This window comes from Ursus arctos, unplaced genomic scaffold (assembly GCF_023065955.2).
Source record: "Ursus arctos isolate Adak ecotype North America unplaced genomic scaffold, UrsArc2.0 scaffold_29, whole genome shotgun sequence".
NCBI classification, from domain to species: Eukaryota; Metazoa; Chordata; class Mammalia; order Carnivora; family Ursidae; genus Ursus; species Ursus arctos.
In genome coordinates, this window is record NW_026622974.1 from 27,622,357 (window position 1) to 27,639,380 (window position 17,024).

The 17,024-nt window shown below is 43.0% G+C and overlaps 1 long non-coding RNA gene across 4 annotated transcripts in view; it reads left to right on the forward strand.

Moving 5' to 3' along the window:
- Nucleotides 1-17,024, forward strand: part of LOC113261114 (uncharacterized) — a 42,420-nt gene that overhangs the window by 9,365 nt on the left and 16,031 nt on the right. For 2 of the 4 annotated variants that reach the window (XR_008956204.1, XR_008956201.1), the window contains exons 2-4: nt 26-107; nt 10,180-10,314; nt 15,305-15,422. This is a non-coding gene — a long non-coding RNA (uncharacterized LOC113261114). Of the gene's footprint in view, nt 1-25; nt 2,929-10,179; nt 10,315-15,304; nt 15,423-17,024 lie in introns of all 4 variants that reach the window. The other 2 variants (XR_008956202.1, XR_008956203.1) reach the window with 2 other exon arrangements.

The following is a 17,024-nucleotide window of genomic DNA, read 5'->3' on the forward strand; positions in this document are numbered from 1 at the left end:
CCCCCAAACAATACTTTTCTTACAGAAGGCTGTTTCACCGCTAGAAGCAAATCAACACAGGATGATGGTCTACAGAGACTGGAGAAGGTAGAGCCTCCAGGGAATGGGTAAGTCCTCACACCATCCTCAGGGACCCGAACTTCTTTTACTCTACACACACCATAATTAGTTATATAGGTGGCTATTTTTAGAGTCAGACTCTCCTATTACAAAATGATTTTCTTTTTTATGAATGCTTTGTATCCTTGACTCTCTTACCCAGCATTGACAAACAGGCCCAGGAAGGACTGTCTGACAATACAGGGTTTGCCCGTTTGGACTCCCTACTGGATTATATTAAGGTTCGCACACAGTTCATCATGACGGATGTGTCATCTTTGGTTGGTGATGTGACCATGCTTATTTTTAAGGACTTTTTTTTTTTTTGAGCAGTTGTTATTGTTGTTTTAGGTTCACAGTAAAATCGAGCAGAAGGTACAGAGATTTCCCATATATGGTCCCCTCCCACGCACAGCTTCCCCCCACATCAGCACCTCCCCACCAGAATGGTACCTTTGTTACAACTGATGAGCCTACATTGACATATCATCATCACCCAAAGTCCATAGTCTAATTAGGGTTCATTCTTGGTGTTAATACATTCCATGGGTTTGGACAAATGTATAATGACATATATCAACCATGCTGGTATCCTCCAGAGTAGTTTCTCTTCCCTAAAAATGTTCTCCGCTTTGCCTATTCATTCTTCCTTCCTCCCAACCCCTGGCAAACTCTGATTTTTTTTACAGCCTCCCTGGTTTTGCCTTTTCCAGAATGTCATCGCCTGGGTAGCGCAGTCGTTAAAGCGTCTGCCTTCGGCTCAGGGCGTGATCCCGGCGTTCTGGGATCGAGTCCCACATCGGGCTCCTCCGCTGGGAGCCTGCTTCTTCCTCTCCCACTCCCCCTGCTTGTGTTCCCTCTCTCGCTGGCTGTCTCTATCTCTGTCACATAAACAAATAAAATCTTTAAAAAAAAAAATACACAAGTGCTACATGGGAAGATGCTGCCAGTATATTAAATGAAGAAAACAATTTACAATAATAGCAGTGATCCCTTTAAATAGAGACTTGTATAAAACACAAAATATCCGGAAGAGTTTCTCCAAAATGTATTAGGTGATTACCTCCTGAGAAGTGGGATTGGGGTTTTACTAGTTTTCTATCACCGTGTAACAAATCACCAAACTCAGGGACAGAAACTAACACCTAGTGCATTATTTTATGGTTTCTATAGGTTACAAGTCAGGCACAGGGTGCCTTGGTTCCCTGTACAGGGAATCACAAGGCTGAAATCAAATTGTCAGCCAGGTGGAGATCTCATGTGGAATTCTCTTCCAAGCTCATTCAAGCTGGCTGTGATACTGTGATTTACAGTGAGAAATACATATTTGGTCTCCATCGCATTTCTATCACAGAGCTCCCAAAACCCTTGGAATTTCCTAAGTGACGAGAGCGGTGAGGATGTTTTTTGCTATGTTAATGAGGTAACTTTGGAGACCCCTCCCCCCACTTCTGGGTAGGGGCTGGTTGCCAAGAGAACTAACCACGTGTTTAGAGGGTTGGGACTTTTAGTCCCACCACCCCTACCTTGACCTTCGGAGAAGGGAGAGGGGCTGGAGGTTGAAACAATCACCAGTGGCCAAGGATTTAATCAGTTGTGCCTATGTAATGAGGCCTACATAAAAACCTAGGACAGGTTTCAGAGTGGCCCGGGTCATGTTAATTTGGGGAGAGTGGTGCACCTGAAGAGAGTATGGAAGCCCCACCTCCTTTCTCTATACCTCGTCCTGGGCATCTCCTCCATCTAGTTCTTCCTGAGTTATATCCTTCTATAATAAACTGCTAATCCTTTAATATGTGTCCCTGAGTTTTGTGAACCCCTCTAGCAAATTGATTGAACCCAAAGAGGGGGTGGGGATTGTTGGAACCTCCAATCTACAATCATGGGTCAGAAGCAGAGGTGGTAACCTGGACTTGGGACTGGCATCTCAAAATGGGGCCCTAATCTGTGGGATCTGATGCTACTTAGGGTATAATATATACACAATATATATATTGTGTCAGAATTGAGTTGAGGGGTGCCTGGCTGGCTCAGTCTGCGGAGCATAAGACTCTTGATCTCAGGGTTGTGAGTTCAAGCCCCACACTGGGCATAGAGCTTACTTTAAAAAAAGTGGGTGGGACGCCTGGCTGGCTGCGTCAGTGGAGCACACAACTATTTTTTTTTAATATATAATTGTATTTATTTATTTGAGAGACAGGGAGAGAGTGAGAGAGAGGGAGAGAGAATCTGAAGCAGACCCCACACTGAGCACGGAGCCCCGTGCGGGGCTCCATCTCACAACCTTGCGATCATGACCTGAGCCAAAACCAAAAGTCAGGTGCTTAACCCACTGAGCCACCCACGTGCCCACAGCGTGTAACTCTTGATCTCAGGGTTGCATGTTCAAGCCCTATGTTGGGTAGAGAGATTACTTAAAAATAAATAAATAAATAAAAATCTGAAGGAAAAAAAAAGAATTGAATTGAATTGTAGGACAGATCCCCAGCTGGTGTCTGAGAATTGCTTGGTGGTGTGAGGAAACTATACCCCACCCCCTCCCCCCATGGGAATTGGCGACCAGAATCATTACTGGCAGAATTCTTTTCCTTGTAGTTGTGAAATGGCGGTTCCATTTCCTTGCTGCGGGTCAGTGAGGGCTGCTTGCTGTTAGTTCCCAGAAGCTGTCTGCGTTCTTTGTCAGGCGGTCCCTTCTATCAGGGGTACCTAATCCTTCTCATCCTGCAGATTTCTCATTTCTTCTTCTGCCACCAGCCAGAGAAAACTCTGATTTTAGAGGACTCGTGTGATTGGGTCCAACTCAGATCATCTATGGTGAGGTTGACTATCGTGAGTAAAATCTCTCCTATTCACCATTCGTGCACGTCAGGGACGTGCACACCAAGGAGACAGGAAATCTTGGGGGCCAGCTAAGAATTTTGCCCTCCACAGGGCTGGAGTTAAAACGAGTATTTTCACTTTGTGCTTTATACATATTTGTAATGTTTGAATTTGGGGGGGAAGGAATATGTGTCACTTTTTGTACTCCAGAATGTCTGAAAGGATATACCCTAATATTTTAACAATGGTTAGTAGGAATAAGATTTTTCTTTTTAAGATTTTATTTTAAAGTAATATCTAAACCTAATGTCGGGCTCAAACTTACAGCCCTGAGACCAAGAGTTGCATGACTGAGGGGCGCCTGGGTGGCACAGCGGTTAAGCGTCTGCCTTCGGCTCAGGGCGTGATCCCGGCGTTACGGGATCGAGTCCCACATCAGGCTCTTCTGCTATGAGCCTGCTTCTTCCTCTCCCACTCCCCCTGCTTGTGTTCCCTCTCTCACTGGCTGCCTCTCTCTGTCGAATAAATAATAAATAAAATCTTTAAAAAAAAAAAAAAAAGAGTTGCATGACTGAGCCAGCCAGGTACTCCCTAATGTTTTATTATTTTTTAATTTTTAATTTTTTTTAAAGTAGGCTCTATGCCCAATGTGGGGCTTGAATTCATGACCCTGAGATTAAGAGTCACATGCTCTACCAGCTGAGTCAGCCGGCCATCCCAGGAATAAGGTGTTTTTAAATATAACCATATGGTAACCAACTTTTTATCATATAACTATAAGAATATAAAGTTATTTCCATTTTAAATTTTTAAAAATTTTATGCAGGTCATAGACCGAAGCAGCTAATAGAGTTTGTACTGGTGCCATTTTGGCTAATGGTAGTTTTTGCTGTGGTTGTGAATATACATCCTGACAATGCAGCATGGCCAAGATGTAAGAAACTATGAATGCATTTGAGAAGAGTGGAGATAAATTCGTGGGTGAGAGACACACAGGTTATCAGGAGCACTGCAAGTAGGCAGCATCAGGGGAGAAAACATCATCTGAGGATTTAGGTTACAGGGTCCTCTGACTGGCTGGAAGCAGGTCTCATACTTTTCCTGCAGCTCTCGACTCTCGTCTGGAAAATGAGGGCATTAGACCAGATGAACCCTAAGATCCATGTGTTTTGCTCAGTCTTTTTGAGATTCATACCATGGTTTCTTACAAAATTCTCCTAGTGTTGGGGCGCCTGGGTGGCGCAGTCGTTAAGCGTCTGCCTTCAGCTCAGGGCATGATCCCAGAGTTCTGGGATCGAGCCCCACATCAGGCTCCTCCGCTATGAGCCTGCTTCTTCCTCTCCCACTCCCCCTGCTTGTGTTCCCTCTCTCGCTGGCTGTCTCTCTCTCTGTCAAATAAATAAATAAATAAAATCTTTAAAAAAAAAAATTCTCCTAGTGTTATGGTCCTAAATAAACACAAGCTGGAAGGATTATTAGCCTGATGCTGAGAGGCAGGTTTTATGTTCTTTTGAGTTATAAGCATGTTCCCAGAAAAGAAGGGTTGACGCTGGATCAATCTGAGAAAACAAAGTACAAATACAAAATTTGGGAGCGCCTGAGTGGCTCAGTCGATTAAGCGTCTGCCTTTGGCTCAGGTTGTGATCCCAGGGTCCTGGGATAGAGCCCGTGTCGGGCTCCCTGCTCAGTGGGGAGTCTGCTTCTCCCTCTGCCCCTCCCCCTGCTTGTGCACGTGCTCTCTCTCTCTCTCTCTCTCAAATAAATAAAGTCTCAAAATTAAAAAAAGTTAAAAAAAACACAAACAAAATTTGACTGAAAACCAGAATGAGCAAGTCAGGCGCAAAGAACTATCGGACTTTGGAAGGTGGCAAGGGAAGGAAGGATGCTCTCATAGGAGCCCTCACAATTTAGAGGTCTGAAGAATAAAAATATTTTTCATCCCATTCAAAGAAAACAGGCTTCTTCTCAGAGTCAACACCGAGTAACTCACTCTTGATCAAGAAGAGAGAATGTGAAGAAAAAAAAAGGAAGAATGTGTTTGGGTCATTTCATATTTGTTATATGTAGGTCAGGGAGCAAAATCCCTAAGTGCAGGGTAACACACAGCAAAAACAAACTGCTAGCCTAGATTGATTTTGTATTTTCTGTTCTTTTCCAGTAGGTCTTTGTTTCCTGAAAGGAAGGGCTGATACTGATTAATTGAGAAAAACAAATTTGGAATGATAAAGTACTTCCCACACATTCCCGACAATCTAGGCACTTAGCAGTTTACATGCATTCTTTTCATCTCTCCTACCACCACCTCCCTCTTCAGCAAGGTCTAAAGACTTCAGTAGGACTACAACAGAATCCTTATTCTTGCTGGGGTCAGGAGTCACATTTTTATAAATAAAACATCTTAATCTAATGAAAAGAGCTGGGGCCTGGGAGTCAGTGATTCCAGACTCTCCACACTCACCTGGGCCTTCTACTTGACTAGACCGCAACCGTGGTCTGTAAAGGCTTGAGCAAGAGGTGCCTGGTGGCTCAGTCAGTTAAGTGTCTGCCTTCGGCTCGGGTCATGATCTCAGGGTCCTGGGATCGAGCCCCCACATCAGGTTCCCTGCTCAGTGGGGACCCTGTTTCTTCCGCTCCCTCTGCTTGTGCTCTCTTGCTCTGTCAAATAAATAAATAAAATCTTAAAAAAAAAAAAAAGGCTTGAACAGAATACTAACATGTTTTCTCTTTCTTTCTTTCTTTCTTTCTTTCTTTCTTTCTTTCTTTCTTTTTCTTTCCTTCCTTCCTTCCTTCCTTCCTTCCTTCCTTCCTTCCTTCCTTCCTTCCTTCAAGAGGGGAGGAGCAGACAGCATTGAGCATGGAGCCCCACATGGGGCAGGATCCCAAGATCATGACCCAAGCTGAAACCAAGAGTCAGACGCTTAACTGACTGACCCATCCAGGTGCCCCAATACTAACATGTTTCTAACAGCTCAAGGTCATATCCTTAGGATGACCCATCCTCCCCCTTAAAGTGCCTGACTGAGAAAACTTAAGTTGGCTAAGAGAGTTTACTATTTGTTCCAGCCAACACCTGAAGATAAGTCCCCTGTCTCCCGACCTCTGGGGATGGGTAGGAGCCTAGCTTCCATAAGAGCCAGTTAACAAAGCCAGATGGGTTTCACATGGACAAACCCCACTTTCCTACATTTTGTAATTTTTCACTTCCCTGACTCTGCTGAATCTTCATTCACATCCCTCCCTATTCCTTCATTCTCCCTTTAAAATGCCCCATCAGGGATGCCTGGGTGGCTCAATAGGTTAAGCATCTGCCTTAGGCTCAGGTCGTAATCCTAAGGTCCTGGGATGGAGTCCTGCATCGGGCTTCTTGCTCAGTGGGAAGCCTGCTTGTGCTCACTCTAGCTCTCTCTGACAAATAAGTAAATAAAATCCTAAAAACAAAACAAAACAAAATAAAATGCTCAGTCACCTCTGTACAAGTTCAAGTTGAATTCAGTTCACATTGAGCTTTCTGATTGCAATGGTGTATCACTGATTAAAATCTGCCCTTACCATTTTAGTTAGTGTCCAGCTTTGTTCATCTTTGACAGTATGTGCACAAAATAGACATTAGCTCACATATGCAGTTAATTTGATATTCACATTGGGCATCCAGTCGTGTTTAGTGACATTTTAAATCATGACTATGTTGCTAGAAATCACGTGATCAGTTTTGCGGTCCCAAAGCTGAAATAACCTCTTTCTAAGAAATGATAGTGAAAAAGAAGTTCTTAGAATCCAGTAGGGAGAAGAGGTTATCATTCACATTGCTCTGACCACTACTTTGCTTCTCCAAGTTGCTGATTTATTTAATTGTGTGCTTTTTTGGATTTGGTTTTTGGGTCTTGATATTGATTTGTTTTATAGTTTGTGGTTCTGAAGTTTGAGTTTGAGAATTGAAGAGTAATTGATTACTACCTCAAATAGGATAAAAATAGCCATAAAGAATGAGCTTGACGAGGTCAAGTATCTTGTCTCCCTTCTGTGCTGTACACAAAGTATAGGGTCTGGTACTTTCCTCATAGAAAAAATAATTAAATTTTTGAAATAACCCAGAGAGAGCTTTTTTAGGGGTGGGGAGAGTAGGGTTTATTGTGGTGAGATATATATAACATGACATTTTTTATTTTAACCATTCATAAGTACACAATTCAGTGGCATTGAATACATCCACAATGTTGGGTAACCAACCACTATCTATACCTAAAAGTTTTATCATCCCCTCACAAAAACTCTGTACCCATTAAACAATTCTCCCCCCTCCTTCTCTCCCTAGGCTCTGGTAACCTCTATTCTTTCTACCAGAGAGAGCATTTTAAATACAAGATTCTTATTTTTTTTAAATTAATTATTATTATTATTATTTTTTTAGCAATCTCTACACCCAATGTGGGGCTTGAACTTATAACCCCGAAATCAAGAGTCACATGCTTTTCTGACTGAGCCAGCCAGGCACCCCTTAAAGACCAGATTCTTAAGATTTAAGTTTTAAAGCTGTTCAGGAAAACATTTTTATTTATCTTACCCTTAGGGATAAGTCTGACATTTACCAAGCCCCCCTTTTTTATTTTTATTTTATTATTATTATTTTTTAAGATTTTATTTATTTATTTGACAGAGAGAGACAGCCAGCAAGAGAGGGAACAGAATCAAGGGGAGTGGGAGAGGAAGAAGCAGGCTCCTAGCAGAGAGCCTGATGCCGGGCTCGATCCCAGAACGCCAGGATCACGCCCTGAGCGGAAGGCAGACGCTTAACGACTGTGCCACCCAGGCGCCCCCCCCCCCCTTTTTAAAGATTTTATTTATTTATTTGACAGAGAGTGACAGCAAGAGAGGGAACACAAGCAAGGGGAGTATAGAGGGAGAAGCAGGCTTCCCACGGAGCAGGGAGCCCGTTGTGGGGCTCAATCCCATGACCCTGGGATCATGACCTGAGCCGAAGGCAGACGCTTAACGACTGAGTCACCCGGGCGCCCCCCTCTTCATTTTTCCTTCTAACGTGCTGCACGCCACACTGAAGGCAATGAGAATGCTTACCCACCGCGGCTGAGGAGTGAACGTTCTTCCGCCGCCGCCCGCATGCTTGCACCACGCGGTCGTGCTCCTGGTGGCTTCTTGACAGCCAGCACCAGGGAGTTTTCCGCAAACATTTATCATGACAACTTGCATACATCTTTAAAACTCCCAGGCCCTGCTGCACCTGCAAGAGCCGTGGGATGGGCCCCAGGCCCCTCCCTTCCTGGGTGCCATGCGGGCGGGGGAGCAGAATTTTACCCGGTTCAGTGACATTCAATAGTAAATATTAATAACGTATTAAGAATAATATATTTTCTCCTACCGATCTTCCTAGTTCTTATCGGTAGGGGAAGAAAGGAATAAACAATGGGGGGGTAATCAGAAGGGGGAATGAAGCATGAGAGACTATGGACTCTGAGAAACTGAGGGCTTCAGAGGGGAGGGAGGTGGGGGAATGGGATAGGCTGGCGATGGGTAAGGAGGGCACGTGTTGCACGGTGCACTGGGTGTTATACGCAACTAATGAATCATCGAACTTTACATCAGAAACCGGGGATGTACTGTATGGTGACTAACATAATATAATAAAAAATATTATTATTTAAAAAAAAGAATAATATATTTTACGTAAGTCATTTATTGAGCTCAGTTTAAACCTCTTTCGGAGCCTCTACCAAGGGTTGGCAAAGGACCAGGTAGGGAGTGTTGTCGGCCTCGCTGGCCGCGTGGCCTCTGTGATAACTACACAACTGTGCCACTGTAGTTCCCTAGCAGCCGTAGACAATAGGAAACGACGAGCATGGCTGTGTCCCACAGGACCCCGAAAGTAAAATTCCATAGAATTTTCATGTCGTAAAAAGTTATTCTTCTTTTGATTCATTTTCAACTATTTAAAAATGTTAAGGGGCGCCTGGGTGGCACAGTGGGGCGCCTGGGTGGCACAGTCGTTGAGCGCCTGCCCGCAGCTCAGGGCATTATGGGATCGAGCCCCACATTGGGCTCCTCCGCTATGAGCCTGCTTCTTCCTCTCCCACTCCCCCTGCTTGTGTTCCCTCTCTCGCTGGCTGTCTCTGTCAAATAAATAAATAAAATATTAAAAAAAAATGTTAAAACCTTTCTTAGCGCTTAGGCCCAACCAAACGGGCAGTCAGATTTGGCCGGTGGGCTCCAGCAGTTTCCCTACCTCTGCTCTTTACTAATACATCGTTTGCACTGAGGTCTTTATAGCCTCCTTAGACCCACTGAATTTCACACTTGATGAAACATCGTAACATTTCTTTAGGATGTCAAGTCCCACTCATGTTTGAACAGTGAAAGTACTGCTCAAAAAACAAGATCTTACTCAACTTATTTTTCTTTAACACAGGACTATAAACTGCACGTTAACGAACAGCCTTGCTAATTATTCTTTTCTAATAGATCTTTTTGAAATTACTCACACCGTGCCTCCCACATTAGGCATGATCTCATCCTCTGTACCCTCCAAATTCATTCACACTTTGACCCACTTAATCGCTTTTTAACTTTATCTTCATCAGTGTTGAACTATTCCAGTACAGGAAAAGTAGTTTTGTAATAAGCTCATTAAATAGCTTGAGTTTTTGTTGGTGGTGTTTTCTTCTTAAGCTGAAACATTACTCAATTTGTGTGGCTTATGTTGCAACTGTGAGTCTGGTGAGTCAATATCACCTCATGAGTAACTTTCATTAAAATTCAAACTGGTGGGCGCTTGGGTGGCACAGCCGGTAAGCGTCTGCCTTCAGCTCAGGGCGTGATCCTGGCGTTGTGGGATCGAGCCCCACACCAGGCTCTTCCCCTGTGGGCCTGCTTCTTCCTCTCCCACTCCCCGTGCTTGTGTTCCCTCTCTTGCTGGCTGTCTCTATCTCTGTCAAATAAATAAATAAAAATCTTAAAAAAAAAAAAATCAAACTGGTTGGTAATTTGGAGAATGAGAACACAATAATATAGTCAATTGGAGTTTCTTCCCTGTTGAGTGCTTTGCTAGGTTCAGTGGAGACAGAAAAGAACCATACCTTTGAGGAGCTTACAGTTCAGTGGGAAAGATAAGATGAATGTACAAGAAACCATAATGAATTCATTATTAATTCATTGAGAATTCCCATTTGCTACAAGTAACTGCATTATATATTATATCATTGGGTCCTAACGTGGAGGAGGGATAATTTCTTCTTCTTACTACCCTCCTAGGTTCTCAGGCTTGAGCCCTGTAAATCAGACTGACAAAAGGCTGTTTAACAGGAGGAAAGTATGCAGATTTATAGAAATTAATTTGTATGTGACACGGGAGCCTCATAAGGAAATGAAGACGTGAAACAATTAGAGGTAAGCATTTTTATACTAGGTTTGATGAAGAGTGGAAAGTTGTGGAAAAATGTCATAGGACAAAAGAGTATGAGCTAAAAGGTAGTAAACTGGGGGAAACGTAGCAAGGCCTGTTCATTCGGATTCCTCTCCACATTCCTCTGCCTTTGAAGATAAAGCTACTCCTTTCCTTGAAGTTCCGAGCGGGTGCCTTTCACTAGAGGGTCTTAGGACCTGCTTCAGGGAAGAAGGTGTTGGTCAAAAAGTCCTTACACCTGCTGCTTCTGGAACTCCTTCAGTCTGAAGTATTCAATCTGCTAAGGTGCCACATTTTGGGGTAGTATGTCCTAAACCCTGTCACTTGCAACTATTAAATGAGATGTGGTAACCATTTCACAGGTGAGGACACTGAGGCAATGAGAAAAATTTTTTTTAAAGATTTTATTTATTTGTGAGAGAGAAAGAGAGAGAGAGAGGGAGAACAGGAGCAGGGGGAGGGGCAGAGGGAGAAGCGGGCTCCCTGCTGACCAAGGAGCCCAACTCCGGGCTCCATCCCAGGACCCCTGAGATCATGACCCCAGCTGCTGCTTAACTGACTGAGCCACCCAGGTGCTCTGGCAATGAGAAATTTAAAAAATTACTCAAAGTGGCAACTCACCAGTGACTACTTGACTCCAAGGCAAATTCGTTTGCCCCTCACCACTCAGATCATCGAGTCCAATCTCCTACATGAAGGAAACACAGAGTTAACATGGGAAAAATAACTTATTTCCTAATTCAATGACCTATGAATAATGGCTGTTGCTAGATTCAGTTTAGTGAGGATAATGTGCTTAGGCAAAAAGGCCATGCTGATGTAAGAAGTTCATACCAGACAACCTGACCTACAAGAAGGTGTTTTGTATGAAGCTAAACACTGTAAAGAAAACATATTTACATTACAATTAAAAACATTTTATCTAGTGGTGCCTGGCTGGTTGGCTCAGTAGGGAGAGTATGGGACGCTTGATCTCAGGGTTGTGAGTTCAAGCCCCACACTGGGTGTAGAAATTACTTCAATAAATAAATAAAAATAAACTTAAAAAATTTTTTGTCTAAATTTAATTACAATTTTAAAATAAAGCTAGAGTGGTGGAATCCATGAAGGAAGGTAGACATGTGATTTGATGCCTGTCGTGTTTGCAGAGATCACTTAAGTCAGTCCCCAGAAGACATGACAAGAGGCCTCTAAGTTTTGTTTGTGGGAGAATGGAAAGAAATCAGAATGTCTCCTACTTAGATTTTTCAAAGTGTTGGCTCCTTTCATTGAGGTCTATGCTGGTCAGCACTGATAGTGTCAGGGCCAACCTGCCACCAAGGTATTCAACAAGGCTGCTAGTTGAATACTTTTCGCTAGAGGGTCTTATGACCTGCTTCAGGGAAGAAGGTGTTGGTCAAAAAGTCAGCATAGCTGTACTATGCTACATACCCAAACTCTTAGGAATTAGAATGAAGGGCTCAGAGGATGACCATCCCCTGAAGAGCTTTGTCCAGAGAAATAGTGAGGTTAGGAAATAATACCTTAGGTACAGAAAGGACAAAGAGGAAGAAAACCCAGCCTAGAGGGGCCAGCAAAACAACCAACTCATCAAGATTATGTTAATACGGTGTTGTGAGTCACACATAACAAAGGACTTAAGTTATTTTTCTTTTAAGTCTATTTACTTATTTATTTTGGTAATCTCTACACCCAACGTGGTGCTTGAACTCATGACCCTGAGATCAAGAGTCACGTGTTCTTCTGACCGAGCCAGCCAGGTGGCCCTGTACTTAGGTTATTTATTTATTTTAAAGATTGTATTTATTTATTTGTCAGAGAGAGAGAGAGGGTACAAGCAGGTGAAACGGCAAGCAGAGGGAGAGGGTGAAGCAGTCTCCCACCAAGAAAGGAACTGGATATGGGGACTCAATTCCAGGACCCTGGGATCATGACCGTAGCCCAACGCAGACACTTAACCAACTGAGCCACCCAGGTGTCCTATTACGTTATTTTTAAAAATAGATCTTCTGGGGCGCCTGGGTGGCTCAGTTGATTAAGCATCTGCTTCTGCTCGGGTCATGATTTCCGGGGTCCTGGGATGGAGCCCTGCTTTGGCCTCCAACTTTGACTCCCTGCTCAGTGGGGAGCCTGCTTTTCCTTCTCCCTCTGGCCCTCCCCCTCCCCCACCCCAGCCCCATTGCCCATGCGCACACACAACCTCTCAAATAACTAAATAAAAGCTTTAAAAAATAAAATAAAATAAATCTTCTACTGAGTGAGAGTATGTGGGAATTCTCTGTACTATCTTTTCTGTGAATTTAAAATTATTCCAAAATGCAAGTAAAAAAAAATCTTTTAATGACATCTTGACTATTTCTCACTTCCTTTGGTGGGGAGGTGGGAAGCAACTCCCTTCCCCAACAATGGTTTCTGTAAGCCCCAGGAAACCCTACCAGCCTTTTACCATTAGAAATAAAACCACTGGGAAATTACCCCAAGAAGTAAACCACCCTATGTGTAAACATAAATAATCAATATTTGTTCTCACTTGGGAATGAATTTTAGTTTTAATTTTATTTACACTGTTAGTGTAATAAAGTTTTTCTAGCTCATCTATAAAACATAGACTATTAAATATTCCATTGCTTACATTTTTAAACAACTTAGGCCTTGTGAGAATAAGGAAAGGGATATGGGTTATTATCAGACACATTCTAATGACTTACATATGTAAAACCCAAGTATAGCCTCTCATCTGACTTTTCTTTTGAGATCCAAACCTAACAGAAATGAAAGCTTAATCACTAGAGTGAAGTCTTTACAGAGTTTCCAACTCTTTCCAGTAAATGATTTACAGAGATAAACCTTTATTAAGGGTAAACGAACATTTATTTACTGAGGCCCAAGTGTTCTACAAATGCTGTCTCATTTCATTTTCACAAAAGGGCCTGACAGTGTGGTAGCTGTTTTTCAGTTTGCTGTGAGGGAACAAGGATTCAGGGACATTAACCTTTTATAGATCTGTAGCTAGTTAACAAGTTTGGATCCCCAGTCTGACAGACTCCAAAGCCTTTTGCCACCACCCCAGGAGGTCTGGCAAGAAATTTAACACTCCTCCCCTTATCTAAAATATATTCTTCCCACAGTGTCTACACTGGAATTCCCAGATATTGGTATCACGCTGCACTTTTGGATAGGTTAGAGAATGGTGTATTAATGGAAACAAATTGAAGAGAAAGTTCTTGATTCATCTTACATTTTATTACTAGAGTACCCAGGAAGAAGAAAAAAATGAAACAAAAAACAACCCAGCAGTTAACACAAGACAGAAAACAGGAAGAAAGTAATTCTCAAATAAATTGGCAATGCTAAGTATATCCCACAGAAAATTAATGCAAAGATGTTCCTTGGGGGAGAAAAAAAGTCTTTCTTGGTGAAATAAGTTTGAGAAATTCAGCATACTATCTCTACTGGGATATTAGCATCGGACATTAGCTTAGAAAAGGCTCTGAAAAGTCCTGTAGTAAAAAATCTGTTTAACTCAGTTTTACTTAAAAAAAAAAATCTTCCTCTCACTTAAGTGATTGCTAAATTTAGTGCCATGCAGTGTTTCTCAAAGTGAGGTCAATGACTGATACGCATTGATATTACCCAGAATATAGGCTAACATTGCAAATTTTGGGGCCCTGCCCAACCTCAGATCCATTTGATAACAATCTCTGAGGAGGGGCCTGGAAATTTGCCCATTTAACTAGCTTCCCCAAGTAATTCTATAGACATTCAAGCATGAAAAAACAGTTGGTGTTTTTCAATTCTCTATCCACACTTCTAAACTCATGCTCTCCCACCTCTGTTGCCAAGAGCTCTCACCATCGATCACTTCGCTTTGGTGGAACTTTGTAGGCAGCCTTGAACTCCAGGTTGCTAGGCAAGCAAGAGTTTCCAGTTTAGAAATGCAAATAATATCAGTCACAGGAGTTAGGAATTCCAGATCACTCTTAAATGCAAACGGACACAATTCCTTAGCTTTTACCTTTCATTGTTTCAGTTGGTCCCAGAATAGATGAATGTACTTGGCCTTCTTAGATAGGCAAGAAGCTTTCAACACTTACCAATGCTACCTATGATGTAAATGTTTTCCATCTCTCCTTCCCCTTTCATCTGCCTTCATTTTTCTTCTTCTTTCGGGTGTCTTTTTCCTCTCTACTTTAGAAGTCCTAGAAAGTGATACACTAAAATGTTAACATTTGTTGTCTCTAGTTAATAGGGCTGTGAACAGGGGGTTTTCTTTCTTTTCCCCTACTTTCTGCTTTCAAGTTTGTCAATGTTATGTCGATTTGTAATTTTAAAAAACACATGTGTAATACGGGGTGCCTGAGTGGCTCAGTTAGTTAAGCGTCTGACTCTTGGTTTTGGCTCAGGTCATGATCTCAGGGTTGTAAGATTGAGCCCCATGTTGGGCTCTGAGCTCAGCATGGAGTCTGTCCCTTTCCCTGTGTTCTCCCCACTCCCCTCCTGGCCCCACGTGTGCACACTCTTTCTCTTTCAAAGCAATAAAATCTTAACAATACCAAACAAAACACATGCGTATGAGAATGGAGATATCTATGGAAGGGACCCCGGAACCGCTGGCTCACTTAAAAGGAGGGAGAGCAGGGCAAGACTAATTACTTTTTATCTTTGTGTTTCTTCACCTGTTAGGTGTATTTTTTGAAAATAGCAAAGAAAAATGAGAACTGTTTCTTTAGTTGGTTTTTCTTCTTCTTCTTCTTTTGCCCTATTTTTCTCTTTCTCTTGCTGGTCGGGTCTTCTCCCGCCAACTGTGAACTCTGTGTTGGGGAAGCAGCTGGATGACACTAGCTGGAATGAAAGAGCCACTGTCTGGTCTTGCTCTGACAGCAGAAACCACACTGCATCGATGTATAGCCTCTTTCTCCTGCAGGACTGAGATTCCTCTTTATAATTCCACTGCTATTTTTAACATCCCTACAGGGTAAGGAGAAAGCCAGGCCCTGCATCTTTGAGCTGGTCCCAAGTTTTCCTAAATCGCTGGTTTCTCCTGGATCCCGTAACACAGAGCATCTGCAGAGGGTTTAGAAAGTGGTCTTAGGTAAGAATTTCTTGCTACACTCCCAAAGAACCCAGACCTCTTCGTTATGAAAAAGGCCTTGGGGCAAGCAGGAAAATAGGTGTATACTGATTTGTTTGCGGGGAAAGGTCTTAGAATCATCTTCCTCTTCTAAGCAAGAATGAAGAAAGCCCCAGAGCATGAACAGCAGGGTCCCTCCAGCAGAGGCGAAAACCCCTGCAGGCTCAGGCCCTCCGGGCTCTCAATCGCCGGGCCAAGTGGCCTTGATAATTCCCCTCATTACTCTAGAGACTGTTAATTTTTCAGTCAGGACTTGCAACCGGGCTCTAATTGTCCACATAGCGCAGAGCGAGAAGCGGAATCAGCCCCTGGAGAAGGCGCCGCTGAGCGGGCCCGGTTGCCAGGACCGTTGCCGGGAGCGCTGCCGGCTGCCCTTGAGCTGCCCTTGAGAGCGGAAAATGAACACCCCAAAACCCGACGGGCTGCGGCCGCCTTGCCTGTGCCTCGCTCTCTAATAGGGCAATTAACGGGAACGCTAAAGGCCGTGCTGGATTTTTAGGTATATGGGGATTATTTTAGCTATCTCCAGTGGAGGCTTTTCTTAGAAGTGCGGAAACCTCCTTGAAATATTTTAAACTAGTACTGACAGCAGAAGTCCCTTGAGTCTTCAGAAAAATGGGAAAATCGTTTTAGGCATTTTCACTCTGAGAGTGGCTGTGGTGGTACATTACCATTACAGTTGCGATCCGTTTGTAAAGGGCTCCCCCTCTATCGAGCCACCAAGGGTAGACTTGAACCACACTTGCCCTCAACTTTCTCTTGATTTGGGATTATTACTCTTTCACATTAGAGGCTAGTGGGAGAGATTTCGGTAAAATGTAGAAAATAAGTTTTATCTGGGTTTTGGGTTGATAGGACTATTTTAACTTGAATTGCCCAGTATACTTATAAACCAAACGTAGATAGATTGCAAACCTCGCTGTTGGCTACATTCATACACAAGAAAAAAACCTATGTGAGACCAGATTCTCTAATCAATAGAACTTGTATGCTGACTTTCTCCAGTTAAAAGAATTCAAAAGATTGCCTAGTGCACACTTCGGCGTTCCAATTTTTTAAAACGAAAACCACAGGCCCCAAGTGGCATCACTTAAGCCAAGTCACCAAACTGGGGCTTAATACCTCACCTAATTGCAGTTTCAACCTTCTTCAGAAATGCAGTCTTAACTAGTCAGTCAGGAATTTTCTGATCAGCACCAATGAAGTAATCTGTTACCGGGGCCTTCAGTATCCCTCCGTGGAGGATGAGGTAATTCACCTAATAAGACCCGCTCCCTGCCCTTTCCCCTAAGGGAAAGTGACCTTGCCTGGAACAGTTCTTCCTCTTCTTTCACTAATAATATTCTTGTCCCACCCTCCTTCCTATAAAAACCTTCCATTCTGTACTACTCCTCAGAGCCCCCTCTACTTGCTAGATGGGATGCTGCCCAATTCGTGAGTTGTTTAATAAAGCCAATTAGATCTTCAAATTTACTCAGGTGAATTTTTTGTTCTTTCACACAAAGAATGACTACTGATGTCATTCATCCACATTAATCCACCCAGTATGTCCCCAGAAAGTGT